The following is a 23895-nucleotide window of genomic DNA, read 5'->3' as shown; positions in this document are numbered from 1 at the left end:
CCTTACCCCTCACCCCACCTTTGGGTTAGACTTCCAATCTACTCAATTGCAATTTCTTTCCACTTCTATTACTTTCCTTCACACACCTTTAACCCAGTTTTCTGCTTCTTTTTCTATTACACATTGTTATCCATCTTATTTAGTATTTCAGTATTTAAAACGGAACTTGTTTATTCTAATAGGGGTTCTGATTTTTCAATATGGTTTTGCAAGTATCCTTTAAACACCTTCCAGTCCCTGTCTATCTTCTCTTTTGAGATCCTTCCAATTTCTCCCATTGTTTTGGATATATTGTAATACTCCAATAATTTGGCAAGCCACTCTGTTTTTGTCGGTATAATACCACTTTTCCAATTTTTCGCAATCAATAGCCTTGCGGCTACTGTTGCATATAAATATAATTTTGCTTGCTTTTCAGTATCTCCTTTAGTGGCATGTTCACAGTAGGTTGCTGGTTTTGTCTGTTAGACTTTAGTGTAGTTACCCAACTTTAGAATTCAGCTTGCTTCCACAGTGTTACATTGTCGAGTGGCTGGTAATTGTTGTCCTCACGCTGCTTATGCCATCATGTCTCCTGCTATGGCAACTGAGCATGGTAATACTTCCCTTCCCCACATGCGTAGGTGTACAGTGAGGGGCACCCCTAGCAGTGCTGTGCAGCCAGGAAATATAATCAAGAAAAGGGTCCCGTCTACTGACAGGAAGCCCCCCCTTCCCGCGTGCCACGGCCAAGGGTTTACAAAGGGGGAAATAATACTTAAAAATAAATAAATCATAGTCGGTATCTGTCTTGGATTTGAAATTGTTTTTCAATATACAATTGTTTTAACTGTTTTTCTATATGTTTTTGTTATGCTGTGAAATTGCTTAGGAATTGATTCAGAGATGTTGATGCAGATAATTCCCCAAGGAAGATAATACCATGGCCTACAAACATATACGTATATATACAGGGTAGAAAACTACAGCAAAACTGGCAGCCATACAGACCTTTGAGGATTTGTCTTGGAAATTTGGTAATTTCTATGCAGATTTGAAAAGGAATTGTAATCTATCCTTCAACGAGCTTTGGAAAGCAAAAAGTCATCCTTAAAAAAAAAAAGCCAAAGGAAAGAAACTATGTTTAAATAATCTGATATGATGTAAGAAACTGAACGTGTTGCCCTGTCTTGAGAAGCATAAAAGTTCTCAGGTAAGTGCACGTAAGTCCAAAGGAGCTATTGCAAATACATATCCTTTTGTTTGCTGGCTGACCTGGTTAATCGCCAGAGAAACTGACATTGTGAAAATGTTTATTTGCTCATCTAGTGGCTTTTTTGCAGATTTGAAATGGACGTTCCAATTTAAAAAGATCTATAATTTGTCTATTCTTGAAAAAAGAGGTTAAAAGTTTAATGAAAAGCCTTGTTTTCAGTAGGACCAAGGAAGAAAGAAACAATTAACAACTAATATGTGACCAAAGAAATGAAAGGTGCTGCACTGCTTTAAGAAGAGAAGCAGAAAACATCTCAGATAGGCATTGCCAGCCTGCAGATAGATCTAAGAGAGGTAACTTGTATTGGTCATTTTTCCTTACTGGAGAAATCTATGACATGTACATACTTGTTTGACCATAGAGTAACTTCTCTGCAGATTGGAAAGGGGATTTTCTGCATTAAACAGAACTGTAATCTGCCCATTCTTCAAAGACACCACCACAAAGATATTTGGAGGATCAAGAAACAATTTTGTAACCAGAGGTGTGGAATAATGCAAGAAATGTAAGTTCAATGGAGGGAAAGTTTGGGGAAAGAAAGTAGGAGGAAACAAAAGAAAATGAATCCAAGGAGTAAAAATCCGTAACATACGACAGCTTAAAACTTCACCTTGCCTGTTTAAGACTCCTGATTTCTTGTTTAGATGTCTGATATTAGGGACACTCAGAGAGAAGACTGGTCAAGCTTCAAACAGTGCTACTGCTTGTATGTCCCACCAATGAATGGGTGGAGGTTGAATGATTTCGATAATATATGGGATAATAAATTAAGTTGGGCTTCTTTTCTAATTCAAGAACAACAAGAGCAGGACTTCCATTGGAGAGGTAAGAAACATCTTTCAGTTCTAGCACAAGAAATGGCATATTCTGAAGGGGACTGAGATGAAGCACTCCAGAGTTCGAGGTGAGCAATTGAGTCTCTAAACGCCACACCCTGTCAGTTCATTTATTTGCTTGGCTTCCTAAATATTACTTTGTCAAGGCTTGCTTACACGGGGAAATAATACTTAAAAATAAATAAATCCTAGTCGGTATCTGTAATGGTTTGAAATTGTTTTTTAGATACAATTGTTTTAACTATTTTTCTCTATGTTTTTCTTATGCTGTGAAATTGCTTTGAGAACTTTCATAGGAATTGATTCAGAGATTCTGATACTGATGCTGATAATTCACCAGGGAAGATAATGCCATGGGCTACAAACATATATACAGGGTAGAAAACTACAGTAAAACTGGCAGCAATAAAGAGCTTTGAGCATTTGTTTTAGAAAGCTATGGAATCTAGTTTATGGCAAGCTCAAGAAAGCAACAGATCCTTAACAAATGAACGAAATTATATGATATGAGGCCTACAAACATATACGTATATATACAAGGTGGAAAACTAAGCAAAACTGGCAGCAATACAGACCTTTGAGCATTTGTATTGGAAAGCTATAAAATCTAGTTTATGGCAAGCTTAAGAAAGCTTAAGTAACAAATGAATGAAAATATGATCTGAGGTAAGGAATATAATAACATGCATCAAGAACAGAGAAGTTAACCTCACTGGCACGGTAAGTCTTTAAGAGGTACTTCCAAAATGGAAAAGAAAGCAACTTCTTGGCTTGTTTGTCTTTCTCTGTCTATACAACTTAATCACTGGAGACAGCTACAAACAGACGAACATTTATTCGATCATTTGGTAATTTCTATGCAGATTTGAAAGGGATCTTCCCAATTAAAAGGAATTGCAATCTATCCTTGAAAGAGCGTTGGAAAGCAAAAATAAATCCTTAAAAAAAACAACCACAGGAATGAAACTAAGTTTAAATAAACTGATGTGATGTAAGAAACTGAACGTGTTGCCCTGCCTTGAGAAGTATGAAAGTTCTCAGGTAAGTGTTACAGCCATGCAGGTAAGTCCAAAGGAGCTACTGCAAATATGTATCCTTTTGTTTGCTGGCTGACCTGGTTAATCACTGGAGAAACTGATGATGCAAAAATGTTTATTTGATCATCCAGTGGCTTTTTTGCAGATTTGAAATGGGCATTCCAATTTAAAAAGATCTATAATCTGTCTATTCTCAAAAAAAGAGTTGAAAAGTTTAAGGAAAAGCCTTGTTTTCAGTAGGATCAAGCAGGAAAGCAACTAATAAGAACTAATATGTGACAGAAGAAATGAAAGGTGCTGCACTGCTTTAAGAAGAGAAGCAGAAAACATCACAGATGGGCATTGCCAACATGCAGGTAGATCTAAGAGAGGTAACTTGTATTGGTCATTTTTCCTTACTGGAGAAATCTATGACATGTACATACTTGTTTGACCATAGAGTAACTTCTCTGCAGATTGGAAAGGAGATTTTCTGCATTAAACAGAACTGTAATCTGCCCATTCTTCAAAGAGAGAGCTCAAACAACTACAAAGATATCTGCAGGATCAAGAAACAATTTCGTAACCAGAGGTCTAGCATAATGTACGAAATGTAAGTTGCACTCTTGCAGGAAGAATGATGTATGAAGCATCAAAGAAGAGCATCTCTGGTAGGTCTTGAAGATGTCTCCCTGCCCCCCAAAACACAGGTTCTTTGCTTCCTTTTCTTTGTATCTATAGTTTTCTTCTCAAACCAATAACTGAAAATATCAGTGTTTAAAGTTCCTTGTTCATTATGATGTCTTCTTGCAGGTTGAAAAGGAATTTCCCAATTTTAAAGGAGCTGTAATATGCCCATTCTTTAAAGATACAATCTCCTCCAGTGGCTATTCTTCACCTTATCAGGGGAGCCTGGTGGGGATGCCCAAGGATGAAACAGACCCAGCAAGCAGCCTGATCTCTACCTTGGCATCAGCCATGCTAAAATCATCTCTCTCTCTGTTCTTCTGGTGTATGTTCTAGACAGCTGAGACCCATCATCAGCCTTCTCTTAGTCCCCAGTCCTCTATCTGAGTCTTGTTTTCTTTTCTCCATTAACCACACTAATCATCCCCCAGCTTTGCTCTCTTTCTACAGAGCTTATCCATACTTCCTCTTGTCCCTTTGTGACACTTCTGGTTCCTCCATTGTCCAGGTCCCACCTGCCTTTAACTAACTGATCTCTGCACTGTCCTCCTTCCTGCCAGCTCCAGTCAACACCAGCTGCCACTGCATCTAATGAATACTTGAGAGGGAAAGATTATATTTTAAAATATTGAAGACAATCCATGAAATCAATCCAACTGTCTTATGAAGCCAAGAGGTAGATTTGTCTACAGGAATTTTAACAGCCCAGGTGTTTTCATCTAGATTGAAAGGAATCAGGAACAGCTGAGAGGTAAGAAATTAATACTCCAGTCAATCAAACTAGTCCTTGCTGCAGTCACTAAATTTTGCTTTCTAATAATTACAGCACAGAATGCATGTGAAAATGAAGAAAGCAATAATTCTACTGGAAATGTCCTGGACCCAAAGCATAAAATATATACCATACTTTTCCGTGTGTAAGACGAGGGTTTTTTACTCTAAAATTATGTTCAAAAATGTGCCTCGTCTTATACATGGATAGTGAATGGGATGGACAGGTGATTGGCTGCAGCTTCGAGCAAGAGCTTGTCATCAACGATTGTTGGCTGCTAGAAGGGCTGCTTTGGATTGGCTGCCACTTCTCTAATTGGGTTGGTGATTGGTCTCTGCAGGAAACACTGCTGCGGATAGGCTGTCGCTGCCATGATTGGTGGCTGCTGTTCTGGGATGTGTGTAAGAGATTTTTTTGCTTGGGAAGGGTCTGTTTGCGATTCGCTATTGCTGTGGCAAGTGGGCAATTTTTGGCAACTTGCTCCCCAAAAGCTGTAAAACTCTGGTCAATCCACCTCAAAAAAGCTCAACAACTCTGAGGCATCTCCACACCCCATTTTCTTAAATTTGAGTCCCCCCAAATAGAGGGCATCTTATACAAGGGGGTGTCTTATAGATGGAAAAGTACGGTACCTTCTGTCAGAAGAATTTTAGAAGAACTTTTTTTAGAAGAATCATAAGGAAAGCCATAGCCATCTGATATGTATGTAAATGTCAATACTAGTAATTGCATTTAGGTCTGTGGATATTCTGTCTTATGTTACAATGGTACACTCCTCTTTAATTCGGGGCCTTTTTTCTGACACAGTGCATGTGGAAGGCATTGAGATGTTGCGTCTGATGGATGTAAGGAAGACTTTGCAGGACAGAGTCTCAAACAAAGATGTGCTCTCCCAAGTCCACGTTCCCAGCATGTCCACACTCCTGTCTCAGTGATGTCTACTCTGGCCTGATCATGTACACAGAATAGAAGATGGCAGAACCCCTAAGGATGTGCTCCACGGGGAGTTGTATTCAGGCACCAGGCCTGTTAGCAGACCAACTATGCGTCATAAAGATGTCTGCAAATGTGACATGAAGACTGGCAACATTAACCCTGCCACGTTGGAATGCTTTGCAGGCAGCCACAGTGCCTGGAGACAGACAGACAGGTCATGAGAAGGAATCCTAACTGGGAAGAGCGCAGGGAGAATAAATGCTAAGGTGCACCTGAAGACACTTTCATCTGCCCCAACTGAAATAAAACATACCTCAACAGGTACTGTAGCTCTCCAATGGTTTGGCTAGCAGGACCTGTGGTCATGGATGATGGGGCTTGTAGTCCCAAAAACAGCTGGAGACCCAAGTTTGGGAAACCCCATTTTAGATGTTTAAGGCTGCAATCTGGAAAAAAAACATTGTAAAACCCTTTGTAGAGCATAAATCAGTGGCTCCCCTTTCTTTTCCTCAGTATCAGACAGAATAACATCATGATTGCACACAATTCTTTCATTTTGCAGGGGAGGTCAAGGGGAAAAAAAAAGACCATTTGGAAATCATGAAATAGCAAACATTACCTTGCCTCCCCCTTCTGTTCCGGCTGCTGCAAGGATTTTCCATACCCTCTCCTTTTGACTGAGGTTGAATGGATGCAATTCAGATCATATTTGGACTGGGCCAGGAGTGGAGGAGAGAGGAATTTGGCAAGGTGAAGGACTGCTAATTACATCTGGCAGGAGTTTATATATGTGACTTTGTTTTTTAACTGCGGGCTGAGGAAAATAACCCCCAGAATTTTAATGGCGGAGATAAATGGCGGAGCAGGCATCTTGTCGGGGAGTTATGTATAGCCCAGCAAGTCCTTGAACAATGGAAGGAATGTTTTCAAAGGAGTGGAATGTGAATGGACAAAGGACGGTGGCAATAAATTATTTCTGCACTCCAGGTCTGGGAACAGAGTGCTGGAAGGACTACATGCATGAAATGGATATTTATATATTTGTGAAACAACAAAGGTGCTGATTGCAAGGGAACAAGAAAGATCAGCTTAGCAAATGGATTAAAATTAATAGAAGGATGAGAAGGTGATTAAAGAAGAATGAAGTAGCATCATCAGGAAGCAACGACCATATGTTTGTAACAGGAGTGGGAAACCTAATTATTATTTTTTAAATTGTATTAAATCTTAATAATTAGGATCGATTTGTCATAATTTAGAAAACTAATATATATTATATGGCTGCAATATGAAGCATGCTTGCTGGAAGTAAATTCTACTGAATTCTGTTGGAAGAAAACAGGGCTGACTTTGGAGTAAGCACTGGGCCGCATGGCTGCAATGATATTAACATTGAGATTATATCTCATAGGGCTTCCGGTTTTGGTTGCCTTAATGGCGCAGCTCCCAAGACAACGGGAGATCGTAGGTGAAGGAACAAACAAAGATGATTGAGGGTCGGGGGGGGGAGAGAGCTTCACTCTCAGATCGTCTCAGTACCTGGCTTTCGCTCTGACATGGAATCTGAGAGGCAGGGAGGCTCTGAACGCAAAAACGCTTTGCCCGTCAGTAACCCTCTAAGGCTGCCATTAAGAAGCAGTGGTTCTTCTGTTCATTAAGAGTTTAATTAAGATTAATGTACAGACGCATGCTGGTAATGATGGGACAAGATCAAAAACTGCCAAATTGAAACAGCTACAAAGGTGTAAAGATTTGAACTGGAAAGAAGACTTCCTTTGATGCAAAAGATGGTACGTGGGGCAGGGGGAGACTTCAGCTTCCTTTTTATATATATCTTGTTTGTTACATAAATGACTCGACAACCCCCCATCCTTGAATGCTAACCAGTTTTAATAAATGGCAAGAGAAAATAAAAGAGAATGGGGTTATAGTTATGAATTACAATGCAGAATAGAAATGTGTGTGAAAATTGAAATGGATTTTAAACTATTGAACAGAGTTAATTTTCACTGTATTACTGCTTTAGCAGAGAAGACGTGCCAAGGCTTTGGTGGGATGCCAGGTCATTATTTTGAGAGTTGGTTGGCGATGCAGAAGCTGGAGACTCTCCAAGGCTTTGGCATGGTGCCAGATTACCCATTTCCTAGACTTGAAAAAGCGTGGAACAATGACTCAGTTGTAATTAGAGCCTCACTCTCCAGAAACAGAGATAGTGGAAACAGCGATGTTGCGCAGGGCATGATGGAAACCAGGAAGAATGAAGACACAATGTTTTATAAGGCCAAAAAGAAACAATATGGACAAAATAAATAAACACAAATATAAAATATCACACACAGGAACAATAAAGGACATAGAACTTTGCTTGCAGGAATACAAATTATTAAATGTGTTAATACGAATGGAAGTTAAAAATGTAGCTGTTGTATAAGGGATTATGATGGAGATTGAAATGTAATTAGATTAAATAAGACTCTGGAAGGAGAATTAAATGAAATTAAATGAAATTATCTTACCTTGAAATCTAGCATGCAGGGGGCCATCTAAAATGTGTACTTAGCTTTTTAATTGATTGATACTGGAATTGGAATGGTAATTTGGTATTGATACAATGCGGCATTGATTGGATTTTTGTAACTGAGAATTAATAAAAATATTTTCAAAAAAGAAAGATGGAAAAGAGATTACATTTCATAGAAAAGATTGAAACCCCACTGAAATGGGTGGGTTGTTGTTCCATATCCATGTGCACAGTGAATTATGAAGCCTTTCATTTTTCTTTTTCTCCAAAACCTAAACTACTTTTTATGGTTTTGGAACTTTATCTCATAGGGCTTCCGGTTTATTATTATTAGGTGAGTTATGGAACCCCAGGTGATGAGTGGATCTTACTCAAGGACAACATACAAAGGCTGGCCTACACTCAGCGCCCTCATAATTGCTTGAGCCTGACTTTGGACTCAGCCACATCAGGGACGCGGGTGGCGCTGTGGGTTAAACCACAGAGCCTAGGACTTGCCGATCAGAAGGTCAGCGGTTCGAATCCCCACGATGGGGTGAGCTCCCGTTGCTCGGTCCCTGCTCCTGCCAACCTAGCAGTTTGAAAGTACCTCAAAGTGCAAGTAGATAAATAGGTACCGCTCCGGTGGGGAAGGTAAACGGCGTTTCCGTGCACTGCTCCGGTTCACCAGAAGCGGCTTAGTCATGCTGGCCACATGACCCAGAAGGTGTACACTGGCTCCCTCGGACCTAATGATCAAGGGTTCCTTTACAGTGGTACCTCGGGTTAAGTACTTAATTCGTTCCAGAGGTCCATTCTTAACCTGAAACTGTTCTTAACCTGAAGCACCACTTTAGCTAATGGGGCCTCCTGCTGCTGCCGAGCTGCTGGAGCACGATTTCTGTTCTCATCCTGAAGCAAAGTTCTTAACTTGAAGCACTATTTCTGGGTGAGTGGAGTCTGTAACCTGAAGTGTATGTAACCCGAGGTGCCACTGTACCTTTACATCCGAAAAAAGGGTTTTAAATGTGTTATAACACTGTGACACCAGATGGCGCTGTAGAGTTCCATCTTTTGGCACGTGATTTCCTGTTATGAGGTTTAGAACATGTTTCCCTGAATTTTTTTTTTATGTGTCTAGATCCGGCCACTGTTGTTCTGGATGTTTACTGATGACAGGAGGCAAACAGGCTTTCTGCCTGCTGTTTTGAACAGAAACACATTTCTTGGAATTGGAAGATATACTGTAACAATTGTGTTGCAGATCACATTGGTGTTATCAGAATGCAAACTTTACAAATGAAGAACAATCAGTAACATAAATTATAGCAAACTATATCATATTGGAACATAATCCCACCAAATTCATATGTCCATTTTCTGCATTGGAAACCATTCTGAAAGTCTCTTAAAATATATTGTGAAAAGGACTTCTACATTTACAGGTTATTTTATAATTGTTAACTCATTTTTAACAGACTTTCTCCTTACCTAGATTACAGAGAGGCCAAACTTTGTTAAGCCAGTCAGTTTTCTCTTCTCTTCTCTTCTCTTCTCTTCTCTTCTCTTCTCTTCTCTTCTCTTCTCTTCTCTTTTCTTTTCAGTGCCTTGGCTAATGTTGCTCTAGCTGCTTTGAGCAACACCCAAAATATAGAGGAGTGACTCTGAACAAAATATTTTGCCAAGAGTGTTTACTACTATTTCTCACCACATACGATGGAAACCTCCTCTATCAGAGTGCCAAAATTGTCACTTACCACCTCCTCTTTTATAGATTTTACTGATTTTCCAGGATGTCAAATGCCGCTGATTACGGCTCCTTAAATGTTTAACAAAAAGTAGAGATGTATTCCTCCTGGGAGTAAGAAAAAACAGATTTCTTTTCCAGCTATCCAATATGCTGCATTTGTTTCTGCTCCATTTGCTTGTGCATGTTTCATGATGATGCATCTCCCACTGTATTGTGATGTGACAGAACAGCCTGGTTTTATCATTCCCTCTGCACATGTATGCAAAGTGGCACCAGGCATGAGTGAGATGGAAGTAGCAGCAGGTTCTGGAGATTGTGGTGCTTTGCAGAAGAAGTACAGAAATCTGGGGGGAAAGCCCTAAGGGGTAAACCCTCTGAATAGCCCAATGTATTCTATGTTCAGTGACTGACTGAGGCTGTGTATATATTACTGTCTACCCTGGCTCCAGCACACCCTCACCCCTGGTGTTTGAAGCTCAGCTTCTTGAGAAGTACCCCAATTTGATGTGCTTTCCTTCAAACCAGTTTCCATCATATTAAAAAATGGAAGCTTTGTTTAAGTTGAGGTGTATATAGTTCTGGTAGACATTGCATGTGTGTAGAAGCCAGTGCATGTGCAGATGACAGTTTCAGTTAATTGGGGTCTGGTGCAGGTGCCAACTCTATTCAGCGCCCCCACAAAGTAGTGGGGCTGGGCCCGCACCCCAGTCTTGAGGGGCCAGGTGCAGCCGAGCCTTCCCTTGGTATCGGGCCTCATCAGGGCTTATGGCCTCCTCCCAATGCACATGATGTCACACGTGTGTGTTGCACATGTGATGTCATGCACAAGCGATGAGTCCCCCTCCCCATGTCGGGTGGAACTTGATGCCTCTGGGCACAGGGAAACAAATTGGGTAATGTTCATTCGGAGAAGGCAGTCCGTCCCCTCTATGGGAATTACTGCAGCATAAGAATGCAACTTGAAAAATAAGCAGGGCAAAACAACCTTGCTGTATCTCAAGCTGCTAATGTCTACATAAAAAGGTAAAAGAGGTTAAGGATCCAGTTTAAGGCGACTATGGGGTCGTGGCGCTTATCTCGCTTCAGGCCGAGGGAGCCGGCATTTGTTCACAGACAGCTTTCTGGGTCGTGACCAGCATGACTAAACAGCTTCTGGCACAACAGGACACTGTGACTGAAACTACAGCACATGGAAACACCATTTACCTTCCTGCCGCAGCGGTACCTGTTTATCTACTTGCACTGGTGTGCTTTTGAACTGCTAGGTTGGCAGGAGCTGGGACAGAGCAACAGGAGCTCACCCTGTTGTGGGGATTTGAACCTCCAACCTTCCAATCTCAAAGCCCAAGAGGCTCAGTGGTTTGGACCACAGCGCCTCCCTTGTCCCTTTTAATGTCTACATAGCCTGACTTGGAAAGGGAGAGCAACAAAAAAACTGGGAAGTGGGATAGACTGGTGGAGAGACTGGGGTAACAGCAGCACACTGTGCTGCAACATTTTTTGCAGGTTCCTTTTATGCATAATAATAATAATAATAATAATAATAATAATAATAATATTATAATATACTGCTTGGGATTTACCCCTCCTTAAAAAAAATCATTGAGATCTTGGCCTCCAGGTATGCTATTTTGCTTTTGAAACACCACAGTTACATAACGGTTTCAACCACAGCTTCAGGACCTTCTTGTTTCACAGATTTGATGCCCTGCTCATTTTAATCATTTAGTGGGATCATTTTGCCTGGCCACACCATGAATTTTTTTATTTTATTTTTTGTCTTGTAAATATTTGCAAAGTCAAGTGAAGGCTCTGAACCACCTGCAGGCTTGCTGAATCAGCTAAACGTTGGGGCTGTGAAATGTGTAGCTTGATTCAGTGCTAACCACAAATACAGTGGTACCCTGGTTTTTGAGCGTCTCCGTTGACGAACGTTTTGGTTGTTGAACGCCTCAAACCCAGAAGTAAATGCTTCAGTTTTTAAACGCATCTCGGAAGTCGAACTTCTGAAGTGACTTCCACTGAGTGAAAGATCCTGTTGGCTGTTGAGTCCTGTTGGCTGGGAAACCGCGCCTCGGTTTTTGAAGGTTTAGAACTTGAACGGTCTTCTGGAACGGATTACATTCGAAAACCGAGATACCACTGTTCCATTGGCTTCACTGTAATGTGGTCATGACAAACGTGTATACTAGGTTTAATAGTCACCCAGGGAACTGATGGCTTTGTCGCTAGGGAAATTAAAACTAAGCTGGACACACAAGCTAGAAATAGATCCCTTCGAACAATTTATTAATAGGAAGATATGAGCTGGCCTTCCCTGTCTCTGTCATTTGTTACTGGGAGCAGAACAGACCAATTTCTGATCTTTCCCCCAGTTCTTACATGCTGCCAAGAGCTGGGAGGAGGATGTCAAAGCTTCCTGGTCTGAGAAACAGGGTAGTTTGCTCTCATTCCCCATGGGATCCCAAGTAGCAAATGACACAGGGCTGTTAAATGACAAAATTGTTTGTGGCTTGGGGGGAAGAAAAAACAAAACAAAGCCAACCAGCCACATAGTAAACTAGTGCTACTTTCCTCTTCAGCCAAATAGATCAATTTGTCAGGCAGCCGTTATTAACTTTCTTTAATTAACTCCCTTCCAAGGAATTGTATTAATTAAAGATCTACTTAGGCCAACTTGCTGGAAAAACAGCACCCCCCCCCCCGAGCGCACAGAATGGTGTGCTTGTGTATCCTGCTTGCAAGTCCTTAGGTAAACCGAATGACACTAGGAGATCCACGCCAAACACTGAAAGCACATCCAATGTGAATTTAAAGTAAATGCCCCAACAAAAAGAATCCTGGGGAATGTAGTTTGTCAAGGGTGCTGGGAACTGCTGCTCTGTGAGGGGTAAATGGCAGATCCCAGGATTATTTTCTGGGGGTGGGGAGTCACGTGCTTTAAATGTACACTGGGTGTGCTTTCCATGTATGGTGTGGGTGGAATGCCCTCATAATGTAGGTGTGTACTGCAAACAGGATTTATATCAACCCAGATTTCCACTCTGACTTCCACATTATCCTCACAGACCCTCCAAGTATCCCTATTTTCCAGGGACAGTTGCAGACCCACAGAAGCCATCCCAGTTTCTGATCTGATCCTGGAATGTCCGGCTTTCCCTTAGGACATACCTATATTCATCGGAGAAATGTTGGAGGGTATGGAGTCATGATCCAAGGAGATAAGTAACTATACAACCTTTACTACTACCCAGTCAGTAGTAAAATACTACTACTACTACTACTACTACTACTACTACTACTACTAATTCATGATACATTATTTCCCAGAAAGCTTTTACCACTCCTTAAGACCTCAACCTATGATAAAGGGTACCTTCTTTACTTTTACATTTTCGCAATTTTACTCGGAGTCAGGTACCAACAATACATCATTTTCATACAATTTTCTCTCAACGAACAGCAGGCAGTAAACTTCAAATCCTCTTTCCATAACTTTCCCCATGCTGACAATTGTATATTATAACGAAAACCTCTTCCCCAAGGTATCATCGACTCTCATGACTCTTCACCAGCCTGACTCATCTCTGCCCCTTGACTTCCTCCTTCCCTCTCACCTACTTCAGCTTCTGCCTCTGATTCTGGACTCCACTCTGACACTGAATCTCCCAGCTCACTAAGCCCAGTTACCTCTTCAGCTTCCAACACCTCCTCCTCCCAGTCTTCTGCCTCTTCTCCCTCTGAACACTCACTGTCATACCCCCAGCAATCTCTGGGCTCTGAGCCTTCTTCCCTTGGTGGTTCCCCAGCTGGTTCCTCGCACCATTCCTCTGCGTCCTACCAGCCCATGAAATAACATCATATGTTGTATGCTGCCTGAGTGATGTTTCTTTACTGGAAGGTCGAGATATAAATGAAACAATAAAAAACAGAAAGTTATTGCTGCTAAACGGCATGGACTTTATGATGGGACCCGTCCCTTGCATCCCTTGGACCACTCTCTGAAAAACAGCTTCTGAGAATACAGAAATCTGCCTCTCCTGCTCAAATCTATGGGAAGAAAGCTAAACTTAGCATCTAATTAACAGCCATTTTACTCATTAGGTTGCTTTGTTGTTTTTTAACGGGCCAATCTATTTGCTTTTAGTTCCTCAGCTTCATTAGAGAAATAAAAACCATTTGACAGAAATAGAAATCACTTTGTGGGGACGATGGAAACCGATGGGTGGTGAAAGTTAGCAACAGTAATGAGGTGATCAGTTCTGCTGTTGCAGGAAACTCCTTGTGATTCCAACACGACAACATGGTTTTAGAGGACTTTGGGGAATCAATGTGGGTGGTAGAGTGAAAGTCAAAGATATAAACTGGTGTCGGAGCCACAGTAGCAGCGGTGGGACAGGCTGGGCCGCATTGCTCACCTGGCTGCCCAACCCTTGAAGATCCCTGCTGGTTACTGAGAGGGATGAGGCAGCAGGGAGGCTTGTGAGGAGGAGAAGCTGCAGCAGGAGCATCAAATCCAGGATTCTTGGGGGGAAAGCCATGCACCTGAAATACCCTTTAAATGTACATTGCGTGTGCAGCCTCAGCCACATGTCGGCTATTCAGTGATCTGACTTGGGGCTTCATTGTGATTTAACATTCAAGGAACAAATGGCATCTTGAGGGCAAAGCCTTTTCTTTTCTCAGATTATAAAACATAATAAAAATAAAAGCCCTCCTTTAATAGAATGCCTCTGTTATGTACTGAAGTTCTCACCCCGGGCCAGCAGGGGGATACTGTAGATAGTTTTCACTCAGGTCCACATATGCAAATAAGGGATTGAAAGTGACGTTCAGTGATTGGATAGTTACAGAAAGTGGTTACTGTTGCGTTGTAGTGGAGCTCTATACAAGCAGGCTGGCGGAACCCTTCAGTTCAGTTCTGTTCTGGCCTGTGAAGAAACAAGAGCTGAATGAAGAATCGCTGTGTTGTCTGATATGTTCACCCACAACTTAACAGCCTCCTTTTTCTTTTCTTTCCATGCCAGGATGCAGGACCCTATTAGCTCTCATCACATGTTGGAAGACACACCCATAACAGGGAAGAGGGAAGTTTATTTGTTTGTTTAAAAAAGAGGGAGCAAATGGCTTGGCTCTCCCATAACGTCTGAAAAATTCCTATCAATTTTAGCCACATTTTAACTTGGAGAAACCTCAGTTCTAACACTTCGTCCTACTACTTTTCTTTTCTTTTTTGCTTTTAGTCATGTTCTTGCTTGGAGCAGTGTAGCTCATGCAGCACTTACAATGCTTCTTTCACGTCAAGAAAGATGCTACCCCAGGCAAGGGGGTTCTGGCACTTAGCGATAACTTGCCTTCCTAACCTACTTTTGTCACTTGCCACTGAATCAATTCCATGTTGCCCACATCTCTGTTGAGCCACAATGTGCAGAAAGGAATGCAGATCTTACCAATGTTTTATTGAATAGTCATAATAATTATTTATTATTTATTTGCCGCTCATCTAACTGGGTTCCATAGCCACTCGGGGCGACCTCCAACAAATTAAAACATTAAATACCATAGAACATCAAACATTAAAAATTTCCCTAAACAGGGCTGCCTTCAGATGTCTTCTAAAAGTCAAATAGTTGTTTCTCTGTTTGATGTCTGATGGGAGGGTGTTCTACAGGATGGACGCCGCTACTGAGAAGGCCCTCTGCCTGGTTCCCTGTGATCTCATTTCTCGCAGTGAGGGAACCGCCAGAAGGCCCTGGGAGTTGGACCTCAGTGTCTGGGCTGAACAATGGGAGTGGAGACGCTCCTTCAGGGATACAGGACCGAAGCCATTTAGGGCTTTAAAGGTCAGATTTAACACTTTGAATTGTGCTCAGAAATGTACTGGAGCCAATGTAGATGTTTTAGGACCGGTGTTATATGGTCTCGGTGGCCACTCCCAGTCACCAGTCTAGCTGCTGCATTCTGTATTAGTTGTCGTGTCTGGGTCACCTTCAAAGGTAGCCCCACGTAAGGCGCATTGCAGTAGTCCAAGCGGGAGATAACCAGAGCATGCACCACTTTGGCAAGACAGTCAGCGGGTAGGTAGGGTCTCAGCCTGCATATCAGATAGAGCTGGTAGACAGCGGCCCTGGACACAGAATTGACCTGCACCTCCATGGACAGCTGTGAATCCAAAATGACTCCCAGGATGCACACCTGGTCCTTCAGGGGCACAGTTACCCCATTCAGGGTCCCAGCCAGTGTACCAGATGAAGCTGGTAGACAATTTATGTTATTTCACAATTTATGTGAGGGTTATGACTTATTTCACAGATGTCTGAGACATGCATAGGGCCATAGGGAGCTGCCTTATTCTGAGTCTATACAAGGCAGACCTTGTTACCATGAGCTTTCTAAAGGTTGCCTTATAAGATAGGGAGATGCTGCCACATAGATGGTGTAAACATGTGACTGAGAAGCCAGCTCTCTTCAGATCCTGTGGAAGAGATTTCACTGCTCTAAGCCTTTCATTTGCCACAGCTCCCCGGAGCAATGAAAATCTTCCTTGCCTTCTGCCTTTTACAACCTGCTACTATTTACTGCAGGGTCACTGGAAGCAGCTTGAAAGCAATTGTGCTTCCCTCAGCAAGGTCTTAAAAAGCTAGGCTATTATACAAATGCTCCATCAACAAAAGGCTTTCAGGGGAAAATGGACTAAAAAAAAAAAAAAAAAAAGGCAACTGGTTAGAATTGTGGTATATTTCGGTCAGAACTCACACCCTGCCTGGTATTGATTGGCCAATGGCTGTCAAAAATTACATTGCTAAACTTCAAAGCAAAGGCAAGATGCATGTATTAGTATAAAGTCAGAATAAAGTAGATACTTTAAAGTAGACACTTCAATACAAAGCATGTGGCATGTATTAGTATAAAGTAGACACTTCCTGATTATCTGTATTAATTATCTCTTAAAAGACTGTGAGGAATATTGGTAAAATAATGCATAACATAGGGACGCAGGTGGTGCTGTGGTCTAAACCACAGAGCCTAGGACTTGCCGATCAGAAGGTCGGCGGTTCGAATCCCCGTGATGGGGTGAGCTCCCGTTGCTCAGTCCCTGCTCCTGCCAACCTAACAGTTCGAAAGCACATCAAAGTGCAAGTAGATAAATAGGTACCGGGAAGGTAAATGGCATTTATGTGCGCTGCTCTGGTTTGCCAGAAGCGGCTTAGTCATGCTGGCCACATGACCCGGAAGCTGTACGCCGGCTCCTTCAGCTAGTAAAGCGAGATGAGCGCCGCAACCCCAGAGTCGGTCACAACTGGACTTAACAGTCAGGGGTCCCTTTACCTTTACCTTAAATGCATAACATCTGCCTGCTGGAGGAATCCTTTCAAGGCAAGTTGGCACCATGGGCATCCACATGAATTTTTTTATGGGGAAGACAAAATAATTTATGCAAGCAAGCAAGCAAGCAAGCAAGCAAGCAAGCAGATAAACAGTGTCTGCACATTTTGCCCCACATCTCAGGTTCTACAAATGCTAGAAACTTACTCTTAAAAATAAAAATAAGAATAAAAAGTTAGGAATCTGAGGGTCATGGCTTATTGTGGGGGCAGGTGCCTCCCCCCCCCCCCCGTGAAGGCTCATGTATGGCACTCATTTACATTTTTCTGAAAGGATGGGCCAATTCACATATGCATATACATCAGTTGATGTGGCTGTGACACATGTGAACTACTATATTTGGGATAGCATGAAGTGGTACAACAATATCACCGGCAGTTTTAGGTCTTTGATCTTATGCAAACACACATCACCATTGTGATGCTTCAGACTTTGTGGTGAGCATGTATATAAGAACCCTTTGTGACTTCATACATCTTAAGAAAGTGAAACTGGATCAATCAGCAAGAAGACAGTGACGTGGCCACAAGGGAGGTATAACTGATGCTGCTTGCTGTCTGTCTATCAACTATTGTTGCAACCTCTGAGTTCTTTGAGGAAGTCCATGTATGAAATATCCAGCAATATAAAAGTAAGTCTATGAGTGCAAGCATAATACTGATGCCATTGGACTTGGGTGGTGCTGCGGTCTAAACCACCAAGCCTCTTGGGTCTGCTGATTGTAAGGTCAGCAGTTTGAATCCACGCAATGGGTTGAACTCCTGTCACTTTGTCCCAGCTCCTGCCAACCTAGCGGTTTGACAGCATACCAGTGCAAGTAGATAAATAGGTACCGCTGCGGCGGGAAGGTAAACGGCGTTTCCGTGTGCTCTGGCACTCATCATGGTGTTCCGTGCACCAGAAGCGATTTAGTCATGCTGGCCACATGACCCGGAAAAACTGTCCGCAGACAACGCTGGCCCCCTTGGCCTGAAAACAGGGGTGAACACTGCACCCCACTGTCAAATTCAATTGGACTTAACCGTGTCCTTTATCTTTACCTTTACTGGTGCCATTGTCATATTGTTAGCCATTTATTCTGATAGAGCAAGCTATATTAGGGCTCATGGACACTTCCACTTGTACTGTTTCTTAGAATTCATGAGGAATGCCGGCTATGAGACTGCTAATGATCAACGAAATAACAATTATAAAGCACTATAATATATATATATATATATAATATAATGCTATAATATAAAGCACTAAACCATCCATAATAAATGCAGCACATCACTCTGGTAAAAAGAAATAAGAATCCTCAAATAGTCAAGAGACTATTGGAAGCTTCAGAGAACAAGTAGAAAGATCTAGTCGAGGTTTGCCTGGAGCAGATTGTTGGATGCATTCCAGTTGGCTGCAATGCATTGGAGATTTTTGGTGCAGCAGAAACCCATTGGTCTCATGCCCCCTTTTAAATACGTAGCTGTTCTTGAACCAAATATATAGGAACAAATTTCCATTCTAGATATTCCCTTCTACTTTTGCTGTATTTTATTTGGCACCTGTTATTGTACTTTATAATGGACATGGGTGGTGCTGTGGGTTAAACCACAGAGCCTAGGACTTGCCAATCAGAAGGTTGGTGGTTCGAATCCCCGCAAAGGGGTGAGCTCCCATTACTCGGTCCCTGCTCCTGCCCAGCTAGCAGTTCGAAAGCACGTCCAAGTGCAAGTAGATAAATAGGTACCACTCTGGCGGGAAGGTAAACAGTGTTTCCTTGCACTGCTCTGGTTCACCAGAAGTGGCTTAGTCCTGCTGGCCACATGACCCGGAAGCTGTACACCGGCTCCCTTGGCCAGTAAAGCGAGATGAGCGCTGCAACCCCAGAGTCGGTCACGACTGGACCTAATGGTCAGGGGTCCCTTTACCTTTACCTTATTGTATTTTATAGCTCAGTCGGTAGAGCATGAGACTCTTAATCCCAGGGTCATGGGTCTGAACCCCAGTTGGGGAAAAAATATTCCTGCATTGCAGGGGGTTGGACTAGATGACCCTTGTGGTCTCATCCAACGCTCCAATTCTATGATTCTATGTTTTCTTATATATAAATCTAACTAACTAACTAATGAAATAATTCTTCTCATCTTGTGGCATTGCCACACCCTTAGAAAAACATACCTGAAGAGGAAAAATATAAATCGTTGGCATGCAACATAGAAAATGGCACTGCATGTCAGGAGAAAGCTTGAGCACAGACAGGATCTCAAGGAGGGCAAAACTGGCTGACTTCTAATGGCGAGAAACAAAAATCGGATTAATGGTGCTACTAAAGGCGCCAAGGATTTGCAATCTCCGGGGACACAAAAAGGGAGAGAGAATGTGAAAGATGAAAGGAAATGATAGCACTTGCTGATGCAAAGCCCCAGGACAAATAGGAGTGACTAGGGTCTTAATGAATTTATACGAGTGGAATCTGGGTCAGCCTGCAAACTAGTTATTATCCAGTCCCTTACTTTTTTTTAAAGGCGCTTAGGAGCATATAAACAATTGTAATCGAAATAATGATTTGGTTGCAATGAGATGTTTCCATTCTACTCATAGCCAGGGTCTGGAGATTTTTTTTCAAGGGGTAGGATGTGGGGGAATGTTGGAAATGTGCACACAAATACTTCAGAACATCCCACCTCCAGCCAGTCCCCCCCCCAGCTGGAACTCACCAGAACTCAGTTCTGGCACCTCTCAGGTGGGTGCCATTGTCATTATAGGAGAACAAGAGAGGACGAAAAACCAAGTGGCCGGTGCCAATTTGCCAATTGGGTAAAAATTCCTACCAGGCCCCCTGGGCAACCAAGGCGACCAACCAGAGGTCCATAGCAAGGTCAAGAATGAAGAGATGAACTAAAGGGAAGGGAAGGGTGGGTAACCCATTGAAACCCGGCAGTGCAATGAGGGGAAGGAGCTGCCGCGGCCGCATTTGAGTGGCTAACCCCCACCCCAAGTTTCCCTCCAATTGGAAGACTGACCGGGGAGCATGGTGTGGCAGCAATGATGGCAAGCAGGGGCCGGAACGCCCCCTGCGAAGCACGGGAATGGCTTCAGATCACAACCCCTCCCCTCTGGCAGGAGGAGAGGCTTTATGGCACCTCCTTTTCTAGAAGAATTGCAGCATTTCTAGAAGTTACAGCCTGGATCCAAGTAACCTGGTGCACTAACAAAAACCAGAGCAAAGACTCCAGTTAGCATAGTAGGGCCTCCTCCCTCTCCTCCTCCTCTCCTCCACACATTTCTGCTCTAGAGGGTCATGAGAGTCCCCAGAGCAGCACGTGGAGGAAGCAGATGGGAGAGGAATAATTTCACCTGGCAAGTAGAATTGCTTGCACTGACATAAGGAGCAGAAGACTGCAATATGAAGTCCTCCAAGCATCTCTACAATGAACAAGACAGAAAATACCCTTTTTCATAAAGCCCCCATTTTATATAGAGCAAGTGTAGGGAACATCTGACCCAGGGACCAAATGTGGACCCCCAGCCACTCTGGGTGGCTTTCAACAGAATATTAAAAACAGAATAAAGCTTCAAACATTAAAAACTTAATGGCTTTTAGTCAAAAACAACAGATGATCGTTTGAATATCTTCAACAAGGCCACACCCCTTTTCCCAGGCCACACCTCTTGTTTGTCTGGAAGGAGGACAGAGAGAAGTGTGTGAATGTGTGCAGAAGCTAGGCTACTGTACAAAGATGAACATTTACATGTGTCACTCAGTTTCCATTCTGGGCTCTGTAAAGTTGCCCAAAGCGAATGTATCCCTGAGGCTGAAAAGGGTTTCTCGCCCCTAAAATAGCAAAACATCCACACGCCACTTCCTCTAATGCCCCAATATGCATTTGTTTTGTACATATGTCCAGAAACATCAGAAAAATAGATGAGGAAGTCGATTTTGCCTTTCCCCCCGTTTTGACAGCAGGAATGGAACGGTTGGGGTTGCAAAAACCCTGCAAACCAGCAAGGCTGATTTTTCCAGCTGGTTGTCATCTCTAATCTAGAGATGTTCTACTCTCTGTCAATCGCAAAGATTGATGTTGCACATTCAGGTTCCTGTTCGTGCCTGAAGAGGGCTCCCGGGGGCCTGAACACACACAGAGATAACATCCACGGCTTCATCTCAGCCTCAGATAGGCTATGAGGTTCCCGACACCTCGGCTAAGTAAAATAAATGGGACATTTTGTATCCTGGATTGTTACTCCATTTGTTTTTAGGGATTTTTTTTTTTCTTTTGAGGGGCGGGGGTGTTAGGGTGAGAGAAAAAGCGAGAGAAATTCAAATGAGATTGCAGACACACCACATGGCTTCTCCCAAAGACTCCTGGGATATGTACAGTGGTACCTTGGTTCTCAAATGCCTTGGTACTCAAACAACTTGGAACCCAAACACTGCAAACCTGGAAGTACCGTAAGTGGTCCAGTTTGTGAACTTTTTTTTGGAAGCCAAACGTGCTCCATTTTGAGAGTTATGCTTCCAATTTGAGTGACACACTTCCATTTTGAGAGCCACACTTCCAATTTTAGTGCCACACTTCCATTTTGAGTGTTACGCTGAGGTCTGTCTGTTTTTTGCTATCTGTTTTTCGGTTTTTTGCAGATCTTTTTTGTTTCGTTTTTGTGACTGTGTGGAATCCAGTTCAGCCATTTTGCATTACTTTCTATGGGAAAACACGCCTTGGTTTTGGAACGGACTAAGTTTGACAACCGAGGTACCACTGTAGTTTGTTCAGGATGATGTGAATTGTAGCTCTGTGAGGGGGTAAACAGCAGTTCCCAAGAATCTTTGCAGAAGTCATGTGCTTTAGGTTGCGTGTCGAGGTCTCCAGGGCCACCCCAATAACTCACACATCACACAGAATTTTTTGTTTAAGATTTTTGGCATAATTTTGGCCACAACTTTATTAAAATACAAATTTGTGAGCGGTTGCTTAAGCATTGGTTGCGACTATCTGCCCCCACCATGGGGGACAGACTGACATTCCACATGATGCGAAAGTCAGAATAGGGGAATACACTTGGGGGTAACAATGGAGCAGGGAACCTGCCCTCACCCCAAATGCAACCAGGAGCTCATTGCTATGGCCCGAGCCCCCTTGACAGAGTGAACAAGCAATAGTTCGCCCCCAATTCCTTTAACGGAATCCCTTGCAGCAGCAGCATTAAAGGGGCAGGCACTCAACCTACCAAGGGCAGTCACTCAACCACTGCCCCTCAACCAACCAAACCATAAACCAATGCCTAACTGCAACCTTACAAGTTGTGACAATTTGCTACGCAGTAGGCAAAAACCAAATGGCCCCAGCCAATCAGCCAGATGGACAAAATTCCTAGTGGGCCCCTGCCCCAAGAGCAGACGACCCCATGACAGGCATAGCAAGGTCAAAGCGAACAACCCTATTCTAGGGAGGGAGGGACGGGCAATCCGATGCACAGTCAAAAAGAGGAAGCCCTAGCCTCGTGCAAGGAGTTTTAGCATTTCTGGCTGTCAATCAACAAATGGCAACATTAACTTCTCAACAAGAAGGGAAGCTCCAATCGCATCAGTGGCCAACGATCAATTAGCCCGCCCCCAACCCTGGAGTGTCCTGGCGGCCCTCACCGCAACACGTGCTCTCCATGAAGGAGAACACGCTTTGCAGAAAGGAATCTCTCCCAGCCCTACTTGGGGATGTCAAAATGGAACCTGGAACCTTCTGCAGTCATAGCTTGTACTCTGTATCTAGCACAGAGCATGCAATACCACACATGACTGCTTATAGTCCCAGCCTGGACTCAAGAGAAGGAATGGAATCTAGTTCCCTGCCTCTTCTTAAATTGATTTATGCATGTAGATTCTACTTTCCTGCCGCCCCTCCTCTGTGGATTTTCCTCTCCTGCATTCTGCAAAATACTAATAAATGACACTAATGACAGAGGATATGCTTGTAATGAGATAATTGCATCGCAAGGCACACATAAGGGGCGCGCAAAGTCCTTCCAATTTCCCAAAGGTTAGGGACGGTTCTTGATAATCAGATGCACCACAGACGCGCTAATTGGCTTTATTGAAACAGCATATTGCAAGACAAATTGTATTTTCAAGGGACTAAATGAAGATGAAATTAGAAACGCTAAAAACTCGCTTTGGATCACACATGACTCATGCTCCCAATGACTTCAGAATCGCCACCGGCCAGTTATAAATACTGCCTTAATTCTCACGTGGTAGGATAAAGCCAATTAATAAGCGTGAAGAAAGCATTCCTTTTTATAGCATTCACAGCAATGGGAAATGACAGACCTTGAAGCGCAGGGCAAATGAGACCACAGTTCTCAGAATGTGAGGTCAGCATCCTTCAGAGGAGCTACAAGGTCTTTGCTGGCTCCTCGCAATCTTTTGATTGGGCAAAGAGATGGAACGCTCTCCTGTCCGTTCCTTTCCAATCAGTGCTACAGTCACCTTTGCAAATTGAGCATCCTCACAAAATGTCTCATGGGTGTGTAAGGGCAATATAGTCCAAAGACCCTAGAGACCACTGCGCATAGGGATGTTCTCCCCTGAAGGACAGAATCCATGTCAAGGTGAGTGGATCACCTACTTCGGGAAGGGTGTAGGGGGTTTCATTGCTCTATAGCAGTGATAGCCAAACTTGGACCTCCAGCTGTTTTGGGACTACAGTTCCCACCATCCCTGACCACTGGTCCTGTTAGCTAAGGATGATGGGAGTTGTAGTCCCAAAACAGCTGGAGG

At 43.0% G+C, this 23895-nt stretch overlaps 1 long non-coding RNA gene across 1 annotated transcript; it reads left to right on the top strand.

Moving 5' to 3' along the window:
• The first annotated feature begins 1203 nt into the window (after positions 1 to 1203).
• On the top strand, positions 1204 to 8027 carry LOC310835251. Its single transcript, XR_014559454.1, has 3 exons — positions 1204 to 2602; positions 2758 to 4545; positions 5374 to 8027. It is a non-coding gene; the product is annotated as an uncharacterized lncRNA (long non-coding RNA).
• Positions 8028 to 23895: the final 15868 nt, after the last annotated feature.

Source organism: Podarcis gaigeae, assembly GCF_964106915.1.
Source record: "Podarcis gaigeae genome assembly, chromosome: 17".
NCBI lineage: Eukaryota > Metazoa > Chordata > Lepidosauria > Squamata > Lacertidae > Podarcis > Podarcis gaigeae.
The sequence above is the reverse complement of the archived record's forward strand: the minus strand, read 5'-3'. Positions and strand labels throughout refer to the sequence as shown.